This window comes from Cherax quadricarinatus, chromosome 8 (assembly GCF_038502225.1).
Source record: "Cherax quadricarinatus isolate ZL_2023a chromosome 8, ASM3850222v1, whole genome shotgun sequence".
Classification (NCBI taxonomy): Eukaryota; Metazoa; Arthropoda; class Malacostraca; order Decapoda; family Parastacidae; genus Cherax; species Cherax quadricarinatus.
Genome location: NC_091299.1, coordinates 43,033,072 through 43,060,686, shown reverse-complemented (window position 1 = coordinate 43,060,686; position 27,615 = coordinate 43,033,072). Strand labels below are relative to the sequence as shown.

At 46.5% G+C, this 27,615-nt stretch overlaps 1 protein-coding gene across 3 annotated transcripts in view; it reads right to left on the bottom strand.

Moving 5' to 3' along the window:
- LOC138852418 (SH2/SH3 adapter protein dreadlocks-like) overlaps positions 1–27,615 on the bottom strand; it is a 321,195-nt gene that overhangs the window by 216,450 nt on the left and 77,130 nt on the right. The window contains exon 1 of one of the 3 annotated variants that reach the window (XM_070083040.1): positions 1,041–1,135. The exons of the other annotated variants lie outside the window; for them this stretch is intronic. The gene's annotated coding sequence lies outside the window, so the exon portion shown is untranslated. Of the gene's footprint in view, positions 1–1,040; positions 1,136–27,615 lie in introns of those variants that run through there. 3 annotated transcript variants of the gene reach the window in all.

Below are 27,615 nucleotides of genomic sequence, written 5' to 3'. Positions count from 1 at the left end.
CTTGCTAATCTTCACTATCATTATCAACTTGCTAATCTTCACCACTATCATTATCAACTTGCTAATCTTCACCATTATCATTATCAACTTGCTAATCTTCACTATCATTATCAACTTGCTAATCTTCACCACTATCATTATCAACTTGCTAATCTTCACCATTATCATTATCAACTTGCTAATCTTCACTATCATACAACATTATAATTACAAAAATGCAGGTAAAACTTTTCAAAACATTTTCCACAGTCCATAACTCATTTCTTATCATCGGCTTTAAGTATCAGTAAATTTAGACGAAAGGTGAAATATCCCCACTATTTATGTCGAGACACGCTGTAGTGATGGTAGCACCCTGTAGTGATGGTAGCACCCTGTAGTGATGGTAGTACCCTGTAGTGATGGTAGTACCCTGTAGTGATGGTAGCACCCTGTAGTGATGGTAGCACCCCGTAGTGATGGCAGCACCCTGTAGTGATGGTAGCACCCTGTGGTGAGGGTAGTACCTCTTCCTGGTAAGAAGCTCGTACCCCTGGGCACTCAAAAACCTGAGTACCGTGTTAAGGTCACCTCTCATCCGTGTCAACAAAGGGGACATTATTAGACTCTGACACTCGTACTATTCCAGCAGTGTCACTCACTAGTTTATTAATAATAGCACTAGTTATTGTACTATTACAACAGAAGCACTGATTACTGCACTATTCATAGTGGCACTGGTTACTATTCCAACAGTAGAGCATTTACTGTACTGTCTTGTCAATGTCACTAACCACTAAACTTTGACACAGTAATGTTGTTATACATATGGAGGCAGTATAAGCGTCGCAGAAGCAGGAGCAGCAGCAGCAGTTTCAGTGGAGGGCGGCCACACAGCGTAGGGGCGCGTGCAGTTTCCAAGCTAGGAATTCCCTCCCTCGTGCACACGCATACGCACGCAACAAAGTCGCACACGCCCACACACCAGCTCCACCCAGCAGGTGTGGGCGTGTCAAGGTTTGTGGGGGAGAGGGTGCGGCTAGTGGGGGGTTTATAGTCACCATGGAAGTGGGTATGTACTGTGTGGAGGGACAGAGGTGTGGGAAGGGCGGGGATATAATGTGGGGAGACCCAATGTCCCGGCCGGTCTGGGTGTGGGCGCTCTGCATTGATCGCTCTCTTCCCTACCTCCCTCCCTACCTCCTCCACCTTCCTGCTGCTGCTGCTGTTGATCAGCTGCTGCTGCTGCTACTGTTGTTGATCAGCTGCTCCTGCTGCTGCTGCTTGCTTCTGATCTAATACTGCTTATATTTGCTGGTACTGTTGATGTTGACGATGTGAATGCTATTGTTTCCCCGCTGATGCAGCTTGCAGTTTCTTGCTGCTGCTGCTGCTGCTGCTGCTGTTCCTGCTGCTGCCTGCCGCTGCCCCTACTGCCGCTTTCTGGTGGTACTGCTGGTACCACTAAATAGTAGTGATACTGCTGGTGTTAGCTGGCGATGGTACTATTGTTACTTGGTGGTGCTGCTACTTGGTGGTGGTGGTGCTGCTGCTACCTTGAGGTAGTAGTGATGGTGTTGCTGTTGCTGTTACTTGCTGGTGGTGGTGGTGGTGGTGGTGGTGGTGGTGCTGCTGCTGCTGCTGCTGCTACTACTATCTGGTAGTAGCAGCAGTAGTGATGCTGTTGCTGTTACTTCTTGGTGGTGCTGGTGCTGCTGCAACTGTTAGTTGGCGGTGACTGTGCTGCTGTTACTTGGTGCTGCTGCTACTAGGTACGGGTGGTTGGGCTGCTGCTGCCTGGGTGGAGATTGTGCTACTGCTACCTAGGTGGTGATAGTGGTTGTGCTGTTGCTACCTGGGTGGTGGTGGTACTGCTACCTGGGTGGTGGTGGTGCTACTGCTATCTGGGTGGTGGTGATGCTACTGCTTCCTGGGTAGTGGTGCTGATACTGCTACCTGGGTGGTGGTGCTACTGCTACCTGCGTGTTGATGGTGCTACTGCTACCTGGGTGTTGGTGGTGCTACTGTTACCTAGGTGGTGGTGATGCTACTGCTTCCTGGGTGGTGGTGGTGATACTGCTACCTGGGTGTTGGTGGTTGTGCTACTGTTTCCTGGATGATGGTGGCGGTACTACTGCTACCTGGGTGGTGGTGGTGCTACTGCTACCTGGGTGGTGTTGCTGCTACCTGGGTGGTGCAGCTGTTACTAATACATGTACTTGGTGATAGTGTTGTTGCTGCTACTTGGTGGTGGTGGTGGTGGTGCTGCTGCTACCTTGAAGTAATAGTGATGCTGTTGTTGCTGTTACTTGGTGGTGCTGCTCCTGCTACTACCTGGCGGTAGTAGTGATGGTGTTGCTGTTACTTCTTGGTGGTGCTGTTGCTGTTGCTATTGTTGGCGGTGACTGTGCTGCTGTTATTTGGTGCTGCTGCTATTATTATTAGGTAGGGGTGGTTGTGCTGCTGCTGCCTGGGTGGTGGTGGTTGTGCTGTTGCTGCCTGGGTGGTGGTGGTTGTGCTGTTGCTACCTGGGTGGTGGTGGTTGTGCTGTTGCTGCTACCTGGGTGGTGGTGGTTGTGCTGTTGCTGCTACCTGGGTGGTGGTGGTGCTGCTACCTGGGTGGTGGTGCTACTGCTACCTGGGTGGTGGTGCTACTGCTACCTGGGTGGTGGTGGTGCTACTGCTACCCGGGTTGTGGTGGTGCTACTGCTACCCGGGTTGTGTTGGTGGTGCTACTGCTACATGGGTGGTGTTGGTGGTGCTACTGCTACATGGGTGGTGTTGGTGGTGCTACTGCTACATGGGTGGTGTTGGTGGTGCTACTGCTACATGGGTGGTGTTGGTGGTGCTACTGCTACCTGGGTGGTGGTGGTGCTACTGCTACCTGGGTGGTGGTGGTGGTGCTGCTACCTGGATGGTGGTGGTGTTGCTACCTGGGTGGTGGTGCTGCTACCTGGGTGGTGGTGGTGCTACTGCTACCTTGGTGCTACCTACTGGTGGTGGTGCTACTGCTACCTTGGTGCTACCTACTGGTGGTGGTGCTACTGCTACCTGGGTGGAGGTTGTGCTACTGCTACCTGGGTGGAGGTTGTGCTACTGCTACCTAGGTGGTGGTGGTGCTGCTACCTAGGTGGTGGTGCTGCTGCTACCTGGGTGTTGGTGGTGCTGCTACCTGGGTGGTGGTGGTGCTGCTACCTGGGTGATGGTGGTGCTACTGCTCCTGAGTGGTGTTGGAGGTGCTACTGCTACCTGGGTGGTGTTGGTAGTGCTACTGCTACCTGGGTGGTGGTGGTAGTGGCGCTACTGCTACCTGGGTGGTGGTGATGCTACTGCTTCTGGGTAGTGGTGGTGATACTGCTACCTGGGTGGTTGTGCTATTTCCTGGGTGGTGGTGCTACTGCTACCTGGGTGGTGGTGCTACTGCTACCTGGGTGGTGGTTGTGGTGCTACTGCTACGAGGGTGGTGGGTGTGGTGCTACCGCTACCTGGATGGTGGTGGTGATACTGCTACCTGGGTGGTGGTGGTGGTGATGATACTGCTACCTATGTGATGGTACTACTGCTACCTGGGTGGTGGTGCTGCTGCTACCTGGGTGGTGGCGCTGCTACCCGGGTGGTGGTTTTGATTGTGCTGCTACTACCTGTGTGGTGGTGATGTTTGTGATGCTGCTACCTGGGTGGTGGTTGTGCTGCTACCTGGTTGGTGGTGGTTGTGCTGCTGCTACCTGGGTGGTGGTGATTGTGCTACTGATACATGGGTGGTGATGGTTGTGCTACTGCTACATGGGTGGTGGTGGCTGTGCTACTGTTACCTGGGTAGTGGTGGTTGTGCTACTGCTACCTGGGTGGTGGTGGTTGTGCTGCTGCTACCTGGGTGGTGGTGGTTGTGCTGCTGCTACCTGGGTGGTGGTGGTTGTGCTGCTGCTACCTGGGTAGTAATGGTTGGGCTACTGCTACCTGGGTGGTGGTGGTTGTGCTGCTGCTACCTGGGTGGTGGTTGTGCTGCTGCTACCTGGGTGGTGGTGGTGGTTGTACTGCTGCTACCTGGGTGGTGGTGGTTGTGCTGCTGCTACCTGGGTGGTGGTGGTGGTGCTGCTGCTACCTGGGTGGTGGTGGTTGTGCTGCTGCTACCCGGGTGGTGGTGGGTGTGCTGCTGCTACCTGGGTGGTGGTGGCTGTGCTACTGCTACCTGGGTGGTGGTGGTTGTGCTGCTGCTACCTGGGTGGTGGTGGTTGTGCTACTGCTACCTGGGTGGTGGTGGTTGTGCTACTGCTACCTAGGTTGTGGTGGTGATTGTGCTACTGCTACCTGGGTGATGGTGGTGGCTGTGCTACTGCTACCTGGGTGGTGGTGGTTGTGCTACTGCTACCTGGGTGGTGGTTGTGCTACTACTACCTAGATGGTGGTGGTGGTGCTGCTGCTGTTACTTGTTGGTTGTGCTACTGTTACTTGGAGGTGAAGCTATTGCTCCTATTACTCCTATTTGCTGTTGCTCGTTGTTGCTTGCTGCTGTTGGTTGTTCCTATTACTCCTGTTCTTGTTTCATTCCATGGAACAATGCTCTTCTCCAGACTGAGGGACTGACCACCTCAAAACTTTAAGGGTGATGGACTGATTACATCGTCTTCAAGGATCTTCTGCTTCTATCAACTTTTCTGTACTCGACTGAAGAAGCCTACTGTGTAGGCGAAACGTTTCGAAATAAAGATACCTAACTGTTGCATATGTGTCTTACCTAACACACTACTCCTGTTCCTGTTGCTCACTGCTGCTGCTCCTTCTGTTGTTGTTATCGCACAAGATCATCTGTGGTCGTCGAGTGTCTTGTACTAATTTAAGTTTTTCATTTATGTATTATTATTATCATCATCCAAACCAAGAGCTAAACCCGTAAGGGTCATACAGCGCTGTGTCCATAGCTCTGCGGCTGGAACTGGTCACCAATGAACTTCGCGTTATTCTCCTTTGCCCACTGAACGATTTAGTTGAGATTTGTACTTTGTCCTGCCTTCTCCCGCGGCAACTGTCATGCTTGTACCGGCAGCAACTGATTAAATATGAAGATGTAGTTGGTGTTTTGATGTGTGTGCTACGAGGGTGAGGAACAGTACAGGTACCAAGACCGAGTCTGGAGGTACTACGAGGGTGAGGAACAGTACAGGTACCAAGACCGAGTCTGGAGGTACTATGAGGGTGAGAAACAGTACAGGTACCAAGACCGAGTCTGGAGGTACTACGAGGGTGAGAAACAGTACAGGTACCATTACCGAGTCTGGAGGTACTATGAGGGTGAGAAACAGTACAGGTACCATTACCGAGTCTGGAGGTACTATGAGGGTGAGAAACGGTACAGGTACCAAGACCGAGTCTGGAGGTACTACGAGGGTGAGAAACAGTACAGGTACCATTACCGAGTCTGGAGGCACTATGAGGGTGAGAAACAGTACAGGTACCAAGACCGAGTCTGGAGGTACTACGAGGGTGAGAAACAGTACAGGTACCATTACCGAGTCTGGAGGTACTATGAGGGTGAGAAACAGTACAGGTACCAAGACCGAGTCTGGAGGTACTACGAGGGTGAAACAGTACAGGTACCATTACCGAGTCTGGAGGTACTATGAGGGTGAGAAACAGTACAGGTACCAAGACCGAGTCTGGAGGTACTATGAGGGTGAGGAATAGTACAGGTACCAAGACCGAGTCTGGAGGTACTATGAGGGTGAGAAACAGTACAGGTACCAAGACCGAGTCTGGAGGTACTATGAGGGTGAGAAACAGTACAGGTACCAAGACCGAGTCTGGAGGTACTATGAGGGTGAGAAACAGTACAGGTACCATTACCGAGTCTGGAGGTACTATGAGGGTGAGAAACAGTACAGGTACCATTACCGAGTCTGGAGGTACTATGAGGGTGAGAAACAGTACAGGTACCATTACCGAGTCTGGAGGTACTATGAGGGTGAGAAACAGTACAGGTACCATTACCGAGTCTGGAGGTACTATGAGGGTGAGAAACGGTACAGGTACCAAGACCGAGTCTGGAGGTACTACGAGGGTGAGAAACAGTACAGGTACCATTACCGAGTCTGGAGGCACTATGAGGGTGAGAAACAGTACAGGTACCAAGACCGAGTCTGGAGGTACTACGAGGGTGAGAAACAGTACAGGTACCATTACCGAGTCTGGAGGTACTATGAGGGTGAGAAACAGTACAGGTACCATTACCGAGTCTGGAGGTACTATGAGGGTGAGGAATAGTACAGGTACCAAGACCGAGTCTGGAGGTACTACGAGGGTGAGAAACAGTACAGGTACCATTACCGAGTCTGGAGGTACTACGAGGGTGAGGAATAGTACAGGTACCAAGACCGAGTCTGGAGGTACTATGAGGGTGAGAAACAGTACAGGTACCAAGACCGAGTCTGGAGGTACTATGAGGGTGAGAAACAGTACAGGTACCAAGACCGAATCTGGAGGTACTAAACTGTTCATTGTGCTAAGACTTTATTTTGTTTATTAATTTGCGATCTGTTTACCAAAAACCGGAACGTCCATTTCTTTGTTTTTACTGGTAAGTCAACTGACCTTATTCTAACAGCTGTCATTCTATGGTTGCATCTGAATAGACAACATTTACGTGATTTTTCCCTTCAAAACTTGTGTGATGTTGTCATAATAATGTAAGTTGTGATAAGCGTGATCCTCCTGCTCTAGAGCCATGTTGTATTTTGCCATAAAACCAGTGAGTTCTCATCTCAGAACCTTCCAAACACTTTGATTTTAGTGTTCAAGATCTGTGGTATTGTTCTGCTGCTGTTCTTGATGGGCTAGGTCTGTCTGTACTTTTTCACGATAATGGTATTTCACCTGAATGTAAACTTCTGATCTGAAAACTGAGTGCTCGTACTCGAGATATTATGGCAATGCTTTACAATTACCCCACTCCAAGAATAGGAACAATGTGCCGCCGCATTCCTCGTATTGCTGTCCTCAGATTTTTTTTTTTTTTTTGGAAAATCAGATACATCGGAAATGTGTTGCTACCTCAGCCTTCTATCAGCAGAACTAACATTTCATGTGGGGGAAGGGAAAACGACAATGTTAAACCCGTAAGGGACATACAGCGCCTGGGGAAATGAAAGGCATTCAGACTCAATTCAAGGAATTTGAGCGCCACACTCTTACGTCACACATACACACACACCTAGCCAAGCACGTGAAGAAACTAGAGAAAGTGCAAAGGTTTGCAACAAGACTAGTCCCAGAGCTAAGAGGTATGTCCTACGAGGAGAGGTTAAGGGAAATCAACCCGACGACACTGGAGGACAGGAGAGATAGGGGGGACATGATAACGACATACAAAATACTGAGAGGAATTGACAAAGTGGACAAAGACAGGATGTTCCAGAGATTGGACACAGTAACAAGGGGACACAGTTGGAAGCTGAAGACACAGATGAATCACAGGGATGTTAGGAAGTATTTCTTCAGCCACAGAGTAGTCAGTAAGTGGAATAGTTTGGGAAGCGATGTAGTGGAGGCAGGATCCATACATAGCTTTAAGCAGAGGTATGATAAAGCTCACGGCTCAGGGAGAGTGACCTAGTAGCGATCAGTGAAGAGGCGGGGCCAGGAGCTCGGACTCGACCCCCGCAACCTCAACTAGGTGAGTACAACTAGGTGAGTACACACACACACACACAGTCAGGTCCCCCCACCCCCACAGACCCCCCGAACACAGTGCTGGAGAGGAAACTGAAGGTGTGGTATACCAACGCCGATGGAATAACGAACAACTGGTAGGAGTGACACAAAAGAGTCAAAGATGCATCACCGAACATCATAGCTCTCACAGAAACAAAGCTCACAGGAATGATAACAGATGCCATCTTTCCAACGGGATATCAGATCCTGAGGAAAGATAGAGGGAACAGAGAGGGTCGAGGAGTGGCACTGCTCATCAAAAACCAATGGGATTTTGATGAGCTGGAGAGAGAAGACAGAGAAGCAAGAGACTACATCATAGGAACACTTCAGTCTGGAAGTCCCAAGGTGGTAATTGCAGTGATGTATAACCCACCAGAGAACAGCTCGCATATGCCAGAAGGGCCCATGCGAGCAGGGCAAAGCTGCTGACTGTGGGTGACTTCAATCATAAAGAAATTGACTGGGGGCCCAGAAACGTGGAGGGATAAGATGAAGGTGGTACTGGAAAATCTCATGTACCAAAACGTAAGGGACACTACAAGAGAGAGAGACGAATCAGCAAGACTGGACCTAGTATTCACCTTGAGTAGTGCAGATATTGAGGACATTACATATGAAAGACCCCATGGGGCCAGTGACCACGTGGTTCTGAGCTTCGAATACATCGGAGAGTCACAAGTGGAGAGGGAAGCAGGAAGGGCAGGACGAATGAAACCAGACTACAATAGAGGGGACTACACAGGCATGAAGAATTTCCTGCATGGGATACAGTGGGACAGAGAACTGGCAGGGAAGTCAGTAAACAAGATGATGGAATATGTGATAACAATATGCAAGGAAGCTGAGGAGAGGTTTGTACCCAAGGGAAACAGAAATAATGAGAAAGCCAGGATTAGCTCTTGGTTCACCCAAAGGTGCAGAGAGGCCAAAACCAAGTCTGCTAGAGAATAGAAGAAGTATAGAAGGCAAAGGATCCAGGAGAATAAGGAGAGCAGTAATAGAGTCAGAAATGAATATACACAGGTAAGAAGGGAGGCCCATCGACAATACGAAAATGACATAGAAGCGAAAGCTAAATCTGACTCAAAACTGTTGTACAGCCACATCAGGAGGAAAACAACAGTCAAGGACCAGGTAATCAGGCTGAGGAAGGAAGGAGATCACAAGAAACGGCTGCGAAGTATGTGAGGAGCTCAACATGAGATTCAAAGTGCTCACAGAGGAGACAGAAGAGACCCCAGAAAGACGGAGAGGTGGGGTACACCAAGTGTTGGACACAATACATACAACCGAGGAAGAAGTGAAGAGGCTGCTAAGAGAGCTAGATACCTCAAAGGCAATGGGGCTGGACATCTCTTGATGGGCCCTGAGAGAGGGAGCAGAGGCGTTATGTGTACCACTATTAACAATCTTCAACACATCTATCGAAACATGGTGACTACCTGAGGTATGGAAGCCAGCAGACATAGTCCCAATTTTTAAAAAGGGAGACAGACATGAAGCATTAAACTATAGACCAGTGTCACTGACATGTATAGTATGCAAAGTCATGGAGAAGATTATCAGGAGAAGAGTGGTGGAGCACCTAGAAAGGAATGAGCTTATCGATGACAACCAGCACAGTTTCACAAAAATACTAGAGTACTATGACAGGGTGACAGCGGTAAGACAAGAGAGAGAGGGGTGGGTAGATTGCATTTTCTTGGACAAGAGATTAGTCCAAAATCTATAGGACTAGGCAGGGATAACAGGGAAGGCGCTGCAATGGATCAGGGAATACCTGTCAGGAAAGCGACAGTGAGTCATGGTACGTGGTGAGGTGTCAGAGTGGGCGCCTGTGACGAGCGGGGTTCCACAGGGGTTAGTCCAAGGACCGGTGCTGTTTCTGGTATTTGTGAACATGACGGAAGGAATAGATTCAGAAGTGTCCTTGTTTCCAGATGATGTGAAGTGATGAGAAGAATTCAATCGGACGAGGACCAGCCAGAACTACAAATGGATCTGGACAGGCTTCAGGCCTGGTCCAGCAACTGACTCCTGGAGTTCAACCCCACCAAGTGCAAAGTCATGAAGACTGGGGAAGGGCAAAGAAGACCGCAGACGGAGTACAGTCTTGCTGCCCCAGAGACTACAAACCTCACTCAAGGAAAAGGATCTTGGGGGACATCTCCTGAGGCGCACATCAACCAAATAGCTAATGCAGCATATGGGCGCCTAGCAAACCTAAGACTAGCAATCCTACATTTCAATAAGGAATCGTTCAGGACCCTGTACACCATGTACGTTAGGCCTATACTGGAGTATGCAGCACCAGTTTGGAGCCCACACCTAGCCAAGCATGTAAGAAAATTAGAGAAAGCGAAAAGGGTTGCAACAAGACTAGTCCCAAAGTTAAGGGGCATGTCCGACGAGGAGAGGTTAAGGGAAATCGACCTAACGACACTGGAGGACAGGAGAGTTAAGGGGGGATATGATAACGACATAAAATACTGAGAGGAATCAACAAGGTGGACAGAGATAGGATGTTCCAGAGATGGAATACAGCAACAAGGGGTCACAGTTGGAAGTTGAAGACTCAGATGAATCACAGGCGTGTTAGGAAGTATTTCTACAGTCACAGTTACCAGGAAGTGGAACACTCTGGGAAGTGATGTAGTGGAGGCAGGATTAAAACATAACTTTAAGAGGTATGGTAAAGCTCATGGAGCAGGAAGAGTGACCTAGTAGCGACCAGTGAAGAGGCAGGGCCAGGAGCTGTGAATCGACCCCTGCAACCACAGTTAGGCGAGTACACACTTCATAAAGGTGTATCTACGCTGAGCGAAACATTGTCTCAATAAAAGCTTACTAAGTAATGTCTTCCCTCCACCAGTTCTTCGTCCAACTTGGACAATTTCTATACCGGAGATCACTTACCATACTGTGGTTTTATATAAACGGTTTAGAAAACCGGCAAGAAGATAAAGTTGATGAAAGATGCCCAAATGTTGCACATGTGTCTCAGTCATCATCCTGTGGTTCATTTATCTGTACGGTCAAGAAACAGTTGGCGGAACAACTCTTCATTGTAGCCACGCTTCACTCAGTTCTGAGATTCATTAAGTCTACACGTGTTTGAGTGCAACCTGTGAGTGTGAGTGCGACGTTCGTATGTGTTCGTGTACTGGCGAGTGTATGGGCGTGTAGGCGCGCGTTTGGGCAAGTGTGGACTCGTGTGTGTATTTGTAAGCTTCACAGTTTACATAATTAACGTGAGGTGTTGCTCATCTGTTAAGTCTGACGATGTGTTTCCAAATTCTCTCTTCCACAACTGTTCATCACTCACATTCCTCCACACCTGCTATGTGGCGCTGCAACCCACACATGGTACGAGGTGATATGTGGTCTACCTGGAGGGTATTCCGGGAATCAACGCCCCCACGGCCCGGTCCACGACCAAGCCTCCCGGTGGATCAGGGCCTGATCAACCAGGCTGTTACTGCTGGCCGCACGTAGTCCAACGTACGAACCACGGCCCAGCTGATCCGGCACCGACTTCAAGTATCTGTCCAGCTCCCTCTTGAAGGCAGCCAGGGGTCTATTGGTAATTCCCCTTATGCATCGTGGGAAGCTGTTGAACAGTCTTGGGCCCCGGACACTTACGGTGTTTTCTCTTAGTATACCAATGGCGCCCCTACTTTTCATTGGGGGTATTTTGCAACGTCTGCCCAGTCTTTTACTTTCGTAGGGAGTGATCTGTGTGTGCAGATCCGGGACCATTCCTTCTAGGATTTTCCAAGTGTAGATTATGATCTCTCTCGCCTGTGTTCCACCGAGTACAAGTCAAGTGTTTCCAAGCGTTCCCAGTTGGTGGTGCCACAGTTTACATATGATTGCTAAGATTTGTTCGGGTTTTTAACCCAGGGTAGGGAGTTAGCCACCCAGGATAACTCAAGAAAGTCGGTGCAACATCGAGGACTGTCTTATCTCCACTGAGGTCCTTTAATCTTGTCCCACAGAATTCAATTCACACCAGTCGATTAACACCCAGATACCTACTCACTACTTAGTGAACATGGACAGCAGGTGTAAGGAAACATGCCCTATGTTTCCATCCCATGCCGGGGATTGAACCACGGACACTCAGTGTGTGAGGCGAGTGCATTGTCAACTGAGCCACAGGGCACCGTGGTATAGTGCCAGCTCCTACACCTGGTAGGATGTGTAGTGCCATAACTCTGGTATGACGAGTGTGATGTCAGCTCACACACTTGTAGGAAGGGTGGTGCCAACACCTACATTTAGATGTGCCAGCTTCCACAGAAGGAGCACTGCAACAGGCCTACTGGTCATGCTAAGCAAATTCAACACACCCACTAATGTAGTTGTCTAACCTATTTCTGAAGCTGCACAAGGTTTAAGCTTCAATAACGCTACTCGGGAGTTTGCTCCACTCATCCACAACTCTATCACCAAACCAATGTTTTCTTATATCCTTTCTAAATTTAATATTTTGTAACTTGAACCAATTGTTGCGAGTCCTGTCTTGGTTAGATATTTTTAGTGCATTATTTACATCCCCTTCATCTATTCCCGTGTTCTGTTTATACACCTCAATTATAGCCTCCCTAATTATACGCCTTTCTAGAGAGTACAGATTCAGTGCCTCAGTCTATCCTTGTAGGAAAGATTTTTGATACATGGGATCAGCTTTGTCATCCTCCTCTGTACGTTTTCCAGTACATTTATATCCATTCTATAATACGGTGACCAAAACTGTGTAACATAATTTAAATGAGGCCTAACCAACGATATACAGAGTTGAACAATAACCTGAGGACTCTTGTTATTTATACAGAATTCTATTCGCTTTACCGCTAACAATTACGCACTTTAGATGACTGCTAACTAGAACTCCTAAATGTAAATGATGATTAGCTAAGTGGAGAACTTATAATTTTTAGCTTCGGTTCGATCCCCCTGTCTCATAAACTTGCAAGATAACAGGTACATAATAAAGTTGGTAGAATTACCGACAATATGTAAAGTAAAAGGACACAAGTGCAACTAATGTGACATTTATTGTGGCAACGTTTCGCTCTCCAGGAGCTTTATCAAGCCATTACAAACAATACATGGACACAGAGGGTATATAAAGGCTCAGAGTGAGGTGCAATACTAGTGAGGTAACATTTCGATATTCACTAGTGGTAGTAGTAGTAGTAGTAGTGACAAAAGTAATACAATATAGTAGAGCAATTAATTCGTACATGAGTAAAAGGATATAAAAGTTATTACTTGGGTAACATAAAAATAGGTTGGACAAATATAGACAGGAAAGAATCAGCTTGTTTCAGTGTTCACTCTCTGTAATGTGCTTGTGTAGTATAACAGGGATGGTAGGGTTTACTGTTTTCAGGAGGATTCTTGCTAAGGCTTCGGAGATGGTGAAGCTGCCGTTGTTTTGTTTAATTGTATTCGAAACAGCGATCAGTGCTGATTCCAGGCACTTGCGTCTGCGGAAATTAGTTTCTTTGATCACTAATTGGGCGTCTCTGAATTTAATGAGATGATTGGTGGAATTTCGGTGTTGTACACAGGCGTTGTTCAAGTTATCGTTCCTACATGCGTAAATGTGTTCATTGAGGCGGGTATCGAGGTTTCTTGCTGTTTCACCTACGTAAATCTTGTCACAGCCTCCACAGGGTATAGTGTAAATTCCTGCATTGACTGGTTCGTGGTGCTTGGATTTTGTCCTGGTTAGATCCTTTATTGAAGTGCTAGAAGCGATAATGATCTGAAGAGCTCTTTTCTTGCAGTCTTTGATGAAAAAAGAAGGAAAATGCTCTACCATATTGTATTACCATATTGTATTACTTTTGTCACCACCACCACTACTACTACTACTACTACTACCACCACTAGTGAACATCGAAATGTTACCTCACTAGTATTGCACCTCACTCTGAGCCTTTATATACCCTCTGTGTACATGTATTGTTTGTAATGGCTTGATAAAGCTCCTGGAGAGTGAAACGTTGCCACAATAAATGTCACATTAGTTGCACTTGTGTCCTTTTACTTTACATAACAGGTACATCTTGCTACTTCTACTTACACTTAGGTAACACTGCAAATGCATATATACGTATATGTATACACCCACTCGGGTTGTCTATTTTCTAAATAGTTCTTATTAATTTTCCTTTTATCTCCATGGAGAAGTGGAAAAGAATTCTTCTTCCGCAAGCCAAGGATATATACCTTTGAAGAGTTTCGAGAGTTTCTCTACTCTCTGAGCCCGGCCATGGGCCAGGCTCGTCTAGTGTCGTACATGGCATACCGGGAGCAAGAGACCGGTAATCCCTTCTGTATATTATTATTATAATCAAAAAGAAGCGCTAAGCCACAAGGGCTATACAGCGCTGCAGGGTAGGGAAGGAAGCGAGGGTACTGGATGGCAGAAGGGAGGAGGGATGATCAGCAGGTTACAGAAAACAGCGGGGCAGGGGATAGTACGGGGGTAGAGGGTAGCAAGAGATTGAAGTAGAAAGGGCTGAAGGTATCAGAATTTGTGAAGCAAGTCAGTTGTTGTCAAAAAGTCAATGAGAGAGTCCGGATGAAAGGTGGGTCCATCAGCGAGAAGGGAAGGTAAAGAGAGAGCAGCGGAGCGAAGATGACGACAGAGGTAAATTCTGCGTGCTCGTTGATAAAGTGGGCAGTCCAACAGAATGTGGCTGACTGATAATGGAGCTTGGCAATTCTCACAGAGAGGAGCAAGACGCCTCTCCATGAGATATCCATGAGCAAGACGAGTATGGCCAATGCGAAGATGGGAGAGAGTAGTCTCCCAACCTCGACACTGGTGATAAGAAGACGGCCAGTAACCTATACTCGGTTTAATAGATTGAAGTTTGTTGCCGAGCATAGTAGACCAACGTTGTTGCCAACGGGTGTGAAGGTGGGAAGATATTGCAGCAAAATAGTATGTAAATGGAATACCTCTAAGAAACTGGTAGGTCATGTACTGCTGACCACGCAGCAGTGTCTGCCTGTTCATTGCCCTGTACGTCAACATGACCAGGGACCCAACAAAAAACAATATCTTTATGCTTGGTAAAGATGCGGCGTAGCCAAAGTTGGATACGGAGGACTAAGGGGTGAGGTGTATCAAATTTTTGTATAGCCTGTAAAGCACTAAGGGAGTCTGAGACAACCACAAATGATGACACAGGCATAGATGCAATACGGATAAGTGCTGTAAGGATGGCATATAATTCAGCAGTAAAAATACTAGCCGAAGATAGTAAATGCCCTTGTACGACGCTGTCCGGAAACACTGCTGCGAATCCTATGCCGTCAGAAGACTTAGAGCCATCTGTGTACACAGCAATGGCATGAGAATGAGAGTGAAAGTGGTCAAGAAAAAGAGAGCGGGAAGCAACCGTAGACAGTTGGGCTTTCGAGCAAGGGAGGGAGAAAGAACAGACTTGAACAGCTGGAACTTCCCAGGGGGGTAGGGAAAAGTGAGATGCTACATGTACATAGAAAGGTGGTAGTTGAAGAGAAGACAAGAGCGAATGAAGGCGAAGAGAGAAGGGACGGAGTAAACAGGGGCGGCGAACAAATAAAGAATGTCTACTAATATCAGTGACCATTCTATAAATGGAAGGATTACGGAGATCATGAGAGCGTACGTAGTAGCGCAGGCAATGGGCATCACGGCGATCGGATAAGGATGGAATGTTCGCTTCTGCATAGAGGCTCTCGACAGGGGAAGAGCGAAAAGCACCAAGGCATAAACGTAATCCTTGGTGATGAATAGGGTTAAGGCTAGAGAGAGTAGCAGGAGATGCCGCTGAATAGATCTGGTCACCATAATCAAGTTTCGATAAAATAAGGGTGAACCATACCCCCGGCCGGGATTGAACCCGCGGTCATAGAGTCACAAAACTCCAGCCCGTCGCGTTAGCCACTAGACCAGCTAGCCACAATAAGATTCATCCAACTAGGTATTGTGGCTAGCTGGTCTAGTGGCTAACGCGACGGGCTGGAGTTTTGTGACTATGACCGCGGGTTCAATCCCGGCCGGGGGTATGGTTTATTTGCAATCGTGTCATTACGATTTCTTGAGTCAAAATAAGGGTGGAATGTAGGCGAAGGAGGGTTCGACGATCAGCTCCCCATGAAAGATGAGCAAGGGTTTTAAGAAGGTTCAGCCGGCTGTGACAAGTTGCCTTCAGAGAGGTAATGTGAGGTTTCCAGGATAACCTACGATCAAAGAGGAGGCCCAGAAACTTGACTATCACTTTCAGGGATACGGGAGCCATAGAGGTACAAAGGATGATCGGAGATGGCAGAGCGTCTAGTGAAAGTAATTTGGTGGGTTTTAGTGCTGGAAAATTTAAACCCACGTGTGGTGGCCCAATTGGAAACACGGTCGACTGCATGTTGGAGAGAAACTGTAATGAGGTGACAGTCAGTGCCTGCACTGGCAATAGCGAAGTCATCAACATAGAGTGATGACCAAATATTTGATGGAAGACTAGAGGCCAAATCATTAATAGCAAGGAGAAAAAGTGTTGTGCTCAGAACACATCCCTGGGGGACACCTTCAGCTTGGATAAAGTCCGGGGAGAGCACATTATTAACCCGAACACGGAAATGCCTGTCAGTTAAAAAGTTCTTAAGGAAGGATGGTAGATTGCCTCGAAGGCCTAAGGAGTGGGCTTGGGCTAAAATATTATACCTCCAAGTTGTGTCATATGCCTTCTCAAGGTCAAAAAATATGGCAATAACTAAGTGGTTATTCGCAAAGGCATTACGAACATACATATCCAAGCGTAGTAAGGGGTCTATGGTAGAACGTCCCTTACGAAAGCCATATTGACGAGTGGAGAGACTGTTGTGTCTCTAAATACCACACTAAACGTCTATTTACTAGGCGTTCCATTACTTTGCAAACTGCACTGGTAAGAGCAATGGGACGATAGTGGGAGGTTTCATGTCCCGTAGTGCCTGGTTTGCGGAAAGGGAGAACAATGGCGGATTTCCACAGCTGTGGAAGAACTCCTTGTGCCCAAATAAGATTGTAAAGGTGTAATAGGACTGCAAGGGCTGACTGATGTAAATGTTGTAGCATACGAATATGAATGTCGTCGGGCCCAGCTGCCGATGATCGACAAGCTGAGAGTGTTGCCTCCAGTTCTTGAAGTGTAAAAGGCACATTATACTGTTCTTCTCTGAGAGAAGAAAAGTCCAAGGGTGCTAACTCTCTGGCAGACTTTGAGGAAAGAAATGAGGGGCATAGATGGAGTCCCTGAGAAATACAGACCAGATGATTGCCAATTTCATTGGCAACATCTAGTGGGTTTGCTATATCAACACCGGCAACCCGCAGAACAGGAGCCAGGTCAGGAGAATATTTACCACTCAGTTTTCGTACTTTTTTCCAGACTGCACTCATAGAGGAAGCAGAGGTGATGGTGGAAACAATCTCGCCAGCAAGTGCGTTTAGCGTCACGGATGACACGGCGAGCGATCGCACGCTTCTGTTTAAAATCAAGGAGTCTCTCTGTAGTTCTATTGTACCGATACCTACCCCATGCAGCGAGTTTCAAACGTACTGCATGAGCACAAGCAGGAGACCACCAAGGCACGCATTTCTGAGAATGCCTGCCCGAAGTTTGGGGTATAGAACGAGAAACTGCGGTGAAAACGGAGGACGAGAAGAGGTGTAAAAGCTCATCGATGGAGGACGAAGAAGGAACCTCTTTAAAAACAGTTAGGTGTGAGTAAAGGTTCCAATTTGCCCGATCAAATTGCCAGCGTGGGGTGCGAAGAGGTGGCGAATATGAAGGGGAAGTAAGAATGATTGGGAAATGATCGCTGTCATGTAAGTCCGGGAGAACAGACCAAGTGAAGTCTAATGCGGCAGAGGAAGAGCAGACAGAGATCGATGCAAGAGAGAGTATGAGTCCGAGGATCAAAATGGGTGTGAGTACCTGCATTTAAAACATGGAGGGGGTGGGTGTTAAGAAAAGCCTCTAACTGAATTCCACGGGAATCACAGTGAGACCCATCCCCAGAGGAAATGGTGGGCATTAAAATCACCAAGTAACAGAATCGGTGGTGGTAATGACGAAACAAGAAAGGCAATATCCGGAATAGATAATGCCCGAGAAGGAGAGAGATATAAAGAACAGAGCGTATACCACCTATGTAAGTGGATACGGGCTGCTGTGTAATGCAGCGAAGTATGAACAAATAGCTGATGGTACGGAATATCAGTGCGTAGAAGAAGGGCACTTTCATTAAAGGTCCCATCAGGAAAAGGATCTGAAGAATACAATAAATTATAGCCTGAGATGGGAGAAATAACAGCAGAGTGTAATTTTGGTTCCTGTAAGCAAACACCAACAGGGGCAAACTGGGAGAGTAACATCTGAAGCTCACCCCGATTACCCCTGAGGCCGTGTATATTCCACTGTAAATAGGCCATGATTGGTAATGATAAAGATACTTGAAATCCGCAGGTAAGGGTTCCTACGGACTAGAGGGGTTAGAAAAGTCCACATGCGGAGGCAGTGGAAAGCGTTCAAGCAGCGAAGGAATGGTGCGCTGTGAAGAAAGGGGTTGCGCAGATGGAGCAGAGGAGAGAGAAAGAGCGGAAGGTGGATCAGTGTCCATTGATGGTTTGGTCTCTGCAATATATTCAGAGATTGCTTCAAGTGTTTCGGAATTCAGAGACGTCGTATGGGAGACAATATTGGAAATGGTAGGGGGAGGATGAGTAAAGATTGGAACTGTATTGGACTGTACCAAGGTAGGGGGGGGCAAAAGGGTGGAGGGAACTGGAGAAGCGTGGCAGGGGACAGAAGAGGCAGAAACCTGGGAGGTGGCAGAAGAGGAAGAAACTTGGGAGGGAACAGGGGAGGAAGATACAGTACGAGGAGGAGGGTGAACCTCTACACTTGTAACTGAGCCAGTGAGAGGGGGAGAACCAGGGACAGAGACAGGGAGGGTAAAATGAGGAGGTGGAAGATGGGTAGGAGGTGTTAACGGACCTTTTTTTGACTTTTGAGAAGTAGAGGGACGATTGGGAGGATGTGTCGTACGAGGTCTCGTCGATACTGAGGGTTGTGAGAGAGAACACGAAGAAGCGAGATCAGATTGAGGCGTTGAAGTAGGGACGTCTGAGCCGACGACAGCAAAAGGATTAGATACAGGAGTGACTATGGGAGAGGTAACCACAGAGGTGGGTGTAGAAGATGGGATACCAGAAGTGGGGGGACGTTTTGAAACACGGGAATAAGAAACACGTGGGAGTCTCCCTTGGAGGCGGAGATGAGAAACTGCCATGGCATAAGGGAGACCTTCTGTCTCTTTGAGGTAACGGATTTCCCGCTCATTTAAATAGACTTGACAACGGCGAGAGTATGAAGGGTGAGCCTCATGACAGTTAAGGCAAGAGGGAGATTGATTGCAAGACGTATTAGAATGGTCATCGGCACCACAGACTGGGCATTCGGCGATAGATCTGCAATATTTCGCTGGATGGCCAAATCGCCAGCAATTTCTACACTGTTGTGGTGTAGGGATCACCTTTCGAACTTGTAACCGATGTCCTGCTATATAAACTGAGGATGGGAGTTCTCGGCTGTCAAAAGTTAAACGAGCCACATTGCTAGGGTATCGTCTCCGCCCGCTGGCAGGAAGAACGTAAGTGTCTACCTTGAGGATTGGGAGATCTTGGAGTTCCAGCTGTTCAAGAATGTCAGTGCCACATGTCTGGAAATTTTGTTGAACTATGGTATGGGGCAGAATGACGGTACCACTACAAGAATTGAGGGAATGATGTTTTTCAAGAGTGACAGGAACAGTATCGATATGGGAAAGACGAGAGAGCTCATGAGCCTGGGTAGCATTCTGTACGGTGATGATGCGCGTACCGCTCTTAAGAGCATGAAAAGAAATATCTTTACCAACATGGCGTAGGAGTGCCTTGCCAATACTGTGGTCAGAAAGATAGGCAGTAGAAGAAGTCGGTCGTAAAGTGAAGAATTTAGTCCATTGTTCAGTCTGAAACTGAGCGTGGAAAGGTAGTGAAGGACGTGTCGATCGTTTCTGAGAAGAACGAGAAGGTGGAGAAGTATCATCAGCAGGTAATTGTCGTTGGTGTTTAGGCGTGGGACCAGAGTTGGTCCGACGTGGAACGGGTCGGCGATTTGAAAATTGCCGCACTGTAGAGGGAGAGGCCGGAAGCATAGTCAGAGGAGAGCGAAGGTCCGATAAATCGAAGGAGTCAGTCGAGGCCTCAGTACCTGAAGCGGGTGAGAAAACAGCACCGGCAAGAGGTACAGAGGCATGAGGAGTGTCTGAAGAGTGGTCCAAAGATGAGGCGGGGTCAGAACGGGGTGCGGTATCAAGAAGGGGCCCGGGGGTAGTAGGTTCATGGACTAGGGCTGCCATGGTTAGGTTACTTTTTCTTTTTTGTTTTTAAGGAAAAAAAAGAAAAGAAAATAAAAATAAAAAAAAGGGGGGACCAGGGAGGGATAGTTCCTAGGAGGAATGAAAGGGCCAGAAATCTCCCTCCTCGCCCAAGAGGACCTCAGCACCGCAAGTAGCGCAGATGCAGCATGGAACCCGTGCCATACCCTACCCATCATGCTAGTAAACTAACAATCCGGGATAGCAACCTCACATCTGCCGAGCTACCTCGGTGGACAAAAGAGAGGGCGGCCGGATATCCGCCACAAAGCATACCTCCTTCGGCCACCACCCCCGGAATCCGAAAGGTGGCTTCCAGAGATACACCCGTCGCCCGAAAGACACCCAAAGCTACTCCGGGATACCGGAGAGGGATCGGGACATCCCCAGGCGATCCAGATTCCACGGCAAACTACGCCACCACCAAGAACCTCAACGGAATGGGATGGATCCCGGTATCCTTTCCCCTACCTAGGAACTAGCGCGCCTGTGGGAGAAATCCCAAAGGCCAAAAAGAGGAAGGGCGAAAGGGAGGGGTGGGGAGGAGGAGGAGGAGGAGGAGGAAAAGAAAAAGGAGAGGATGGGGAGGATGGGATAGGGGAGGGGAGATTGGGGGGTAATTAGGTTCGGTCTGAGGAAGAAGACCGACAGGTTTAATTCCTCAGACCAAGAGCCTCTTCACCATGCCAAGGAGCCCCCCTTGAAGAGGCCCTTCTGTATAAATTACTATACAAGAGCTTTATAGCCAGTGAAGTTTGAGCAAAGTAATATTTATGAAGGGATTCGGGGAAACCAGTTAACTGGATTTGAGTCTTGAAGGTGGGATGTACAGTGCCAGCGCTCTTAGGACGGGTCTACCTAACTGGAGGGTATTTCGGGGATCATCGCCCCTTCGGCCCGGTCCATAACCAGGCCTCCTGGTGGATCAGGGCCTGATCAACAAGGCTGTTATGCTGGCCGCACGCAGTCCAACATACGAACCACAGCCCGGCTGATCCGGCATTGACTTTACGTATCTGTCCAGCTCCCTCTTGAAGACAACCAGGGGTCTATTGGTAATTCCCCTTATGGCTGGTGGGAGGCTGTTGAACAGTCTTGGGCCCCAGACACTTGTTGGAGCCCCTACTTTTCACTGGGGGTATGTTGCATCGCCTGCCAAGTCCTTTGCTTTCATAGGGAGTGATTTCTGTATGCAGATTAGGGACCAGTCCCTCCAGGATCTTCCAGGTGTAGAATTTGACATATTCACTGGAGCGCAGGCGAGAGAGATACAAGTCAAGTGCTTCCAGGCGTTCCCAGTAGTTAAGGTGTTTGATAGAACTTACATGTGCAGTAAAGGTTCTCTGTACATTCTCTAGATTTGCAATTTCACCTACCTTGAATGGAGATGTTAATGTACAGCAGTATTCCAGCCTAGAGAGAACAAGTGATTTAAAAAGGATCATCACTGCTTTGGAATCTCTTGTCTTAAATGTTCTTATTATCCATCCCATCAGTTTCACCACAGATATGATAGTGGCATTGTTGTGATCCTTGAAGGTGAGATCCTCAGACATTACCACTCCCAGGATATTTGAAGTTTTGAACTGTAGTATCGGCACGCCTCTGGCAAGACAGTGGTCGAGTGATGGCGAAAGTGTATAATATATATATATATATATATATATATATATATGTATATATATATATATATATATATAAATATATATATATATATATATATATATATATATAACTAGGGATCCCAGGGCAGCTAGTTTTCTGTTCCAGCGGCTCAGTGCGGCTGTTCAAAGGGGTAATGCCTGCTGCATTTTGGGCACACGCCCCAGCTCTGAGGAGCTGGATGAGATTTTCGCCTTATAATCGGTGATACACACGTAACAACATGTACCGTATGTGCCACCTTTATATTAACAATGTATCTCTTAAATCTTCTGTGCCATATTATGTAATAAAATATTCCTATTGGTAAAAAAAAAAAATAGTTTAAAAGATGGGGTGGTAGGGGAAGTGGAATATTCAAACGGCTTCAGGAAGAAATCCAAATATTCTTCCTCGATGCAGCCTCTTCATCCACTTCTCCGAGGCTGTGGGTCCCAAAATTTGTACCAGAGGTGGACCCCATCCTCTCTCTCTCTTTCTCTCTCTCTCTCTCTCTCTCTCTCTCTCTCTCTCTCTCTATATATATATATATATATATATATATATATATATATATATATATATATATATATATATATATATATATATATGTCGTGCCGAATAGGCAGAACTTGCGATCTTGGCTTAAATAGCAACGCTCATCTTGCCATATAGGACAAGTGAAAATTTGTGTATGCAATAATTTCGCCAAAATCATTCTGAACCTAAAGAAAAATATATATTTCACTGTGTTTGTTTAGTATTAAATTATTGTAAACAAATCTAAAATATATTTAGTTGCGTTAGGCTAAAATAAATTGTTCTTGTTATAATAAGGTTAGGTAAGTTTTCTAAGATTCTTTTGGTGCAAAATTAAAAGTTTTTACATTAACATTAATGAAAAAATATATCTTTAAACGTATAAGAGAAAATTTTAAAAAGGACTTAATTTTAAATGAGTTCTTGCTAACTGACCAGATTTACATATTCGGCACGACATATACATACACACACACACAGTGCTAGTCACGGTATTATGCCGCCCCTCCCCCCCCACACGTACCAAAACACAAACACATACCATGAAAGATTATAATATATATATTTGCACACTTACTGAGGTTTTAATATTTGGTGCTGCATCCTTTATGCGTAATCACCTCCCTCAGACGTTTAGGAAAACTCACACAAATTCTTGGGGGGTTGGGGAGGTATATTATTTCATCCCTCATGTACAGCAGCCTCCAGCCGCCAGATGGAACTGATATCCTTGCCCAGTAAAATTCGTTTCACTATTGACCAGAGGTTCTCAATAGGGTTTAGGTCTGAGGAACTGCCTGGCCAGTCATTAAAGAACCTCACTTCACAGTCCTTAAGCCACTGAACTACAGATTTGGTGGTATGACACGGTGCACCGTTCTGCATAAAAATCTTCATAAAAACCGTAGCCCCACACATCAAACGCCTCAGGTAAATTGTCACACAATAACTCCAGGTAATTATACTGGTTCATATACTGGTTTTTGGGAAGCACAATGAGTTCACCAACACTCTGAGCACTGAAACACCCACAAATCATGAACGAGTCTGGGTGTTTGGTGGTCCCACAGGTGTGGCGTGGGTCTAGCGGGTCACTACCTCTGGGCCGGTACACACTTCCCCTACGGTTACAGGTGACGGTGAAGGTTGCTTAATCACTCCAGAGTACTTCAGACCACTTTTGAGGATTCCATTAAAGATATTTCTTTGCATAATCCAGCCTACGTTTCTTCTGTGGCTTGGAGAGGATCGGTTTCTTAACCTGGTGGTGACTACTGCAGCCCAGTTCTGACACGTCTGTTAACAGTTCTTACAGACACCTCTGACAGAAGATGTGGGTTCTTTTCTTTCAATTCTCTAGCAGTTATCTTAGGTGTACTCTCTGTTTCTTTAACACATTTAAGGTTCGAACAGATGTCTTCTCTGAGGGGCCAGGCCGAGGTTTGGCAGACAGTAACTTGGCACCGCCACCAGCCTTGAAACGCTGCACCTAGCTCCTCGCTGAACTAATTCTTTCGTCTGGTGCCCAGCTTTGTGAAGCCCTATGATTTGAGCTATATTTTCAGGTGTTAAAGACTTCCTTTTATCCATAATCAAACATGTATTGCCCCAAAACCAAAGGGAACACTGGGCAAAAAATGGGGCGGATGAAAGACAAAAGTGCAACAGTTCCTCTCACCATGGCAACCACGTGAGCACGGAGGAGTCACTGTGGAGTGTGGCGGCAGGCCGTGACGTCATGCTAACGGCAGCTACCCGGCACAATGCACTGACGAAAAAAGACCCCCCCCTGTATGGTAGGCCTTTCATTTTCGTCACGGCATTATGCCAGGGCGCTCACTAGTTTTACCCATTTGGCACACACACACACAAACACACACACACACACACACACACACAATGTCGTGCCGAATAGGCAGAACTTGCGATCTTGGCTTAAATAGCAACGCTCATCTTGCCATATAGGACAAGCGAAAATTTGTGTATGCAATAATTTCGCCAAAATCATTCTGAACCTAACGAAAAAAAATACATTTCACTGTGTTTGTTTAGTATTAAATTGTAAACAAATCTAAAATATATTTAGTTACGTTAGGCTAAAATAAATTGTTCTTGTTATAATAAGGTTAGGTAAGTTTTCTAAGATTCTTTTGGAGCAAAATTAAAAATTTTTTACATTAACATTAATGAAAAAAATATATCTTTAAACGTGTAAGTGAAATTTTTAGAAAGGTCTTAATTTTAAATGAGTTCTTGCTAATTGACCAGTTTTACATATTCGGCACGAGATTATATATATATATATATATATATATATATATATATATATATATATATATATATATATATATATATATATATCGAAGCCATCAGGATTTGAAGCCACGTTCGTCGCTGTACACTGTGACGCATTAAACTGCTCAGTTACAGATGCCTCCAAGTGTTAGGTAGCCTGCCTACAAGCCATGTTTCTTCCTAATTCCACGTTCGTCGCTGATGTGCCAGGCGCTAGGAAGAAACATATCTTGCAAGCAGGCTACCTCGAGTTTTGAGGCATCTATAGCTGAGCGGTTTAAGGCTTCACAGTGGGGGTTTAGTCACACTTGGGGGCATCGACGAACGTGGGTTCAAATGTGTGTGTGTGTGTGTGTGTGTGTGTGTGTGTGTGTGTACTCACCTAATTGTGGTTGCAGGGGTCAAGACTCAGCTCCTGGCCTCGTGTGTGTGTGTGTGTGTGTGTGTGTGTGTGTGTGTGTGTGTGTGTGTGTGTGTGTGTGTGTGTGTGTGTGTGTGTGTGTGTGTGTGTGTGTGTGTGTGTGTGTGTGTGCGCGCGCGCGCGCGCGCATGTGTGCGCGTGTGCGCGTACGCGCTCTTCAAATGATGTAGCAATAAGTGAGAAGTCACTATTCAACAGACAAGACAGCAATATTACTAGAGCAGATCAGAGGAAGCCTCAGCTGCTGTAATCAAGAGTCAACTCTCATTATTACCAGGTATCATCTGACTTCCACTGACCTCACTGGATGTTATATGACCTCACTGACTGATCTGAACCAGTAGCATTTGACTTTCACTGTTCTCAACACCAATTTTAATTGTTGTCAAATTTTTCAGCGAGACGCTTACTGACTTGGGCCAAAATTATAGTGTTGATATTAGATGTCCTCCAGATAAATTTAATTTTGGGATTAAGGCAACACCGGTAAGGTAACCTGGTGTTTAATTCACTAGGAAACGGTGAAGTGTTTTCCGACAAGGGTCGTTACCAGATGATGACCCCCTTCAGTGATTAAGTGTCCGCTAAAGTGTGCCAGGTTTTCTAAACTCTGTATAAACAAAACAACGGACATACATGTATATCAATGAAGTTAAAAAATAAGCCAAACTACATTAATGAAGCCTGAGACTAAGACATTATAAGACAATCACAAACTTACTCGTGTCCCAATTAATTTGCATACTACTGTATATCAATAAAGCTAAGAGGAAATATGTTAACATCCTCTACGTAGCTCCTGATTAGCCAGATGATACAAACGACACCCTGCGTGCAGCAAGTACCAACAACCTGACTGACCAGATCATCAATAAGAAAGCATGATGGTGAGTGTTTGTGCCGCGTGGGTGATGGCGCCCAGATCCATCAGCAGGTAGACAGCAGGTAGACAGCAGGTGGTGGCGGAGGCGGGTGGCGGCTGCAGGAACCAACAGAGACCGGTGGTGGTCTCACTCAATTATTGAGGCTGACCTTCCACTGTATCGGGAAATGGCACACGGCTGTAGAGTCATGCACCAGCACTGCGCCACCACCTTCCCTCTGTCTTCTACCTTCATTCCACACTACGTTAACGTCTTTTCAGTAAGTTTACACAAATTTCCAGGACAATAAAGCGACTACTTTATCCCCTAAACTGAGGAAAACTATTTTATGTATCAAGGGAAAAAATTGTAATGGTAGGGTGTTAGTACTATGATAAGACCAACTAGATGGTTATATGACTGACCACTTTCCTAATTTACCGCTTCACCGGTAAAATGTGTGTATATGAATAACCTATTAAAAGAGCCATATACATGTTGTACTAAATTTTCACCGTTGCATCACTGTGTTGACCTCACTGTAAGGAAAACCTTTGCTGATGTAATTAAGCGCATTCCTATGTCAAAACATAGGAATGCACTTCCTTATATCCTTACCTTACGTAACCATGGTGAGTTTTCAAATTAATTTGGCTACGAGTGTGATATATGGAATATCCTGCATATATTTTCAAGTAATCTTAAATAAAGATTATTTGTGAAATTAAGCAAGCCAGAGCAGTATGGTAAGCTTGGAGACAGTCTACAGAAGTGTTGCATAGCTGGTGACACCTCGCACTTCATTTAAAACAGCGGTTAACCCGAGGGAGCCACGCCCCCCTAAGGGGGTGTAAGCAATTTGCAGTGGGTGGGGGACGCGAACCCAGAGCAAAAGTAAGGCTTGGGAGGGGACGCGAACCCAGAGCAAAAATAAGGCTTGGGGGGATACGAACCCAGAGCAAAAATAAGGCTTGGGGGATACGAACCCAGAGCAAAAATAAGGCTTGGGAGGATACGAACCCAGAGCAAAAATAAGGCTTGGTAGGATACGAACCCAGAGCAAAAATAAGGCTTGGGGGGATACGAACCCAGAGCAAAAATAAGGCTTGGGAGGATACGAACCCAGAGCAAAAATAAGGCTTGGGGGGATACGAACCCAGAGCAAAAATAAGGCTTGGGAGGATACGAACCCAGAGCAAAAATAAGGCTTGGGGGATACGAACCCAGAGCAAAAATAAGGCTTGGGGGGATACGAACCCAGAGCAAAAATAAGGCTTCGTAGGATACGAACCCAGAGCAAAAATAAGGCTTGGGGGGATACGAACCCAGAGCAAAAATAAGGCTTGGGGGTATACGAACCCAGAGCAAAAATAAGGCTTGGGAGGATACGAACCCAGAGCAAAAATAAGGCTTGGTCTTTGTGTATTTGTAATTTGTTGGTGAGACTCTTCTGAACTAGTTAAAATAACAGTTAAAACAGAAAACTAGTTTCTCAATTTCCATATTTAAATTAAGACTTTATTATCACATTTAAAATTTAATATGACAGGTGGGAGGGAGTTAGTGAGAACCAACTATGACAGGTGGGAGGGAGTTAGTGAGAACCAACTATGACAGGTGGGAGGGAGTTAGTGAGAACCAACTATGACAGGTGGGAGGGAGTTAGTGAGAACCAACTATGACAGGTGGGAGGGAGTTAGT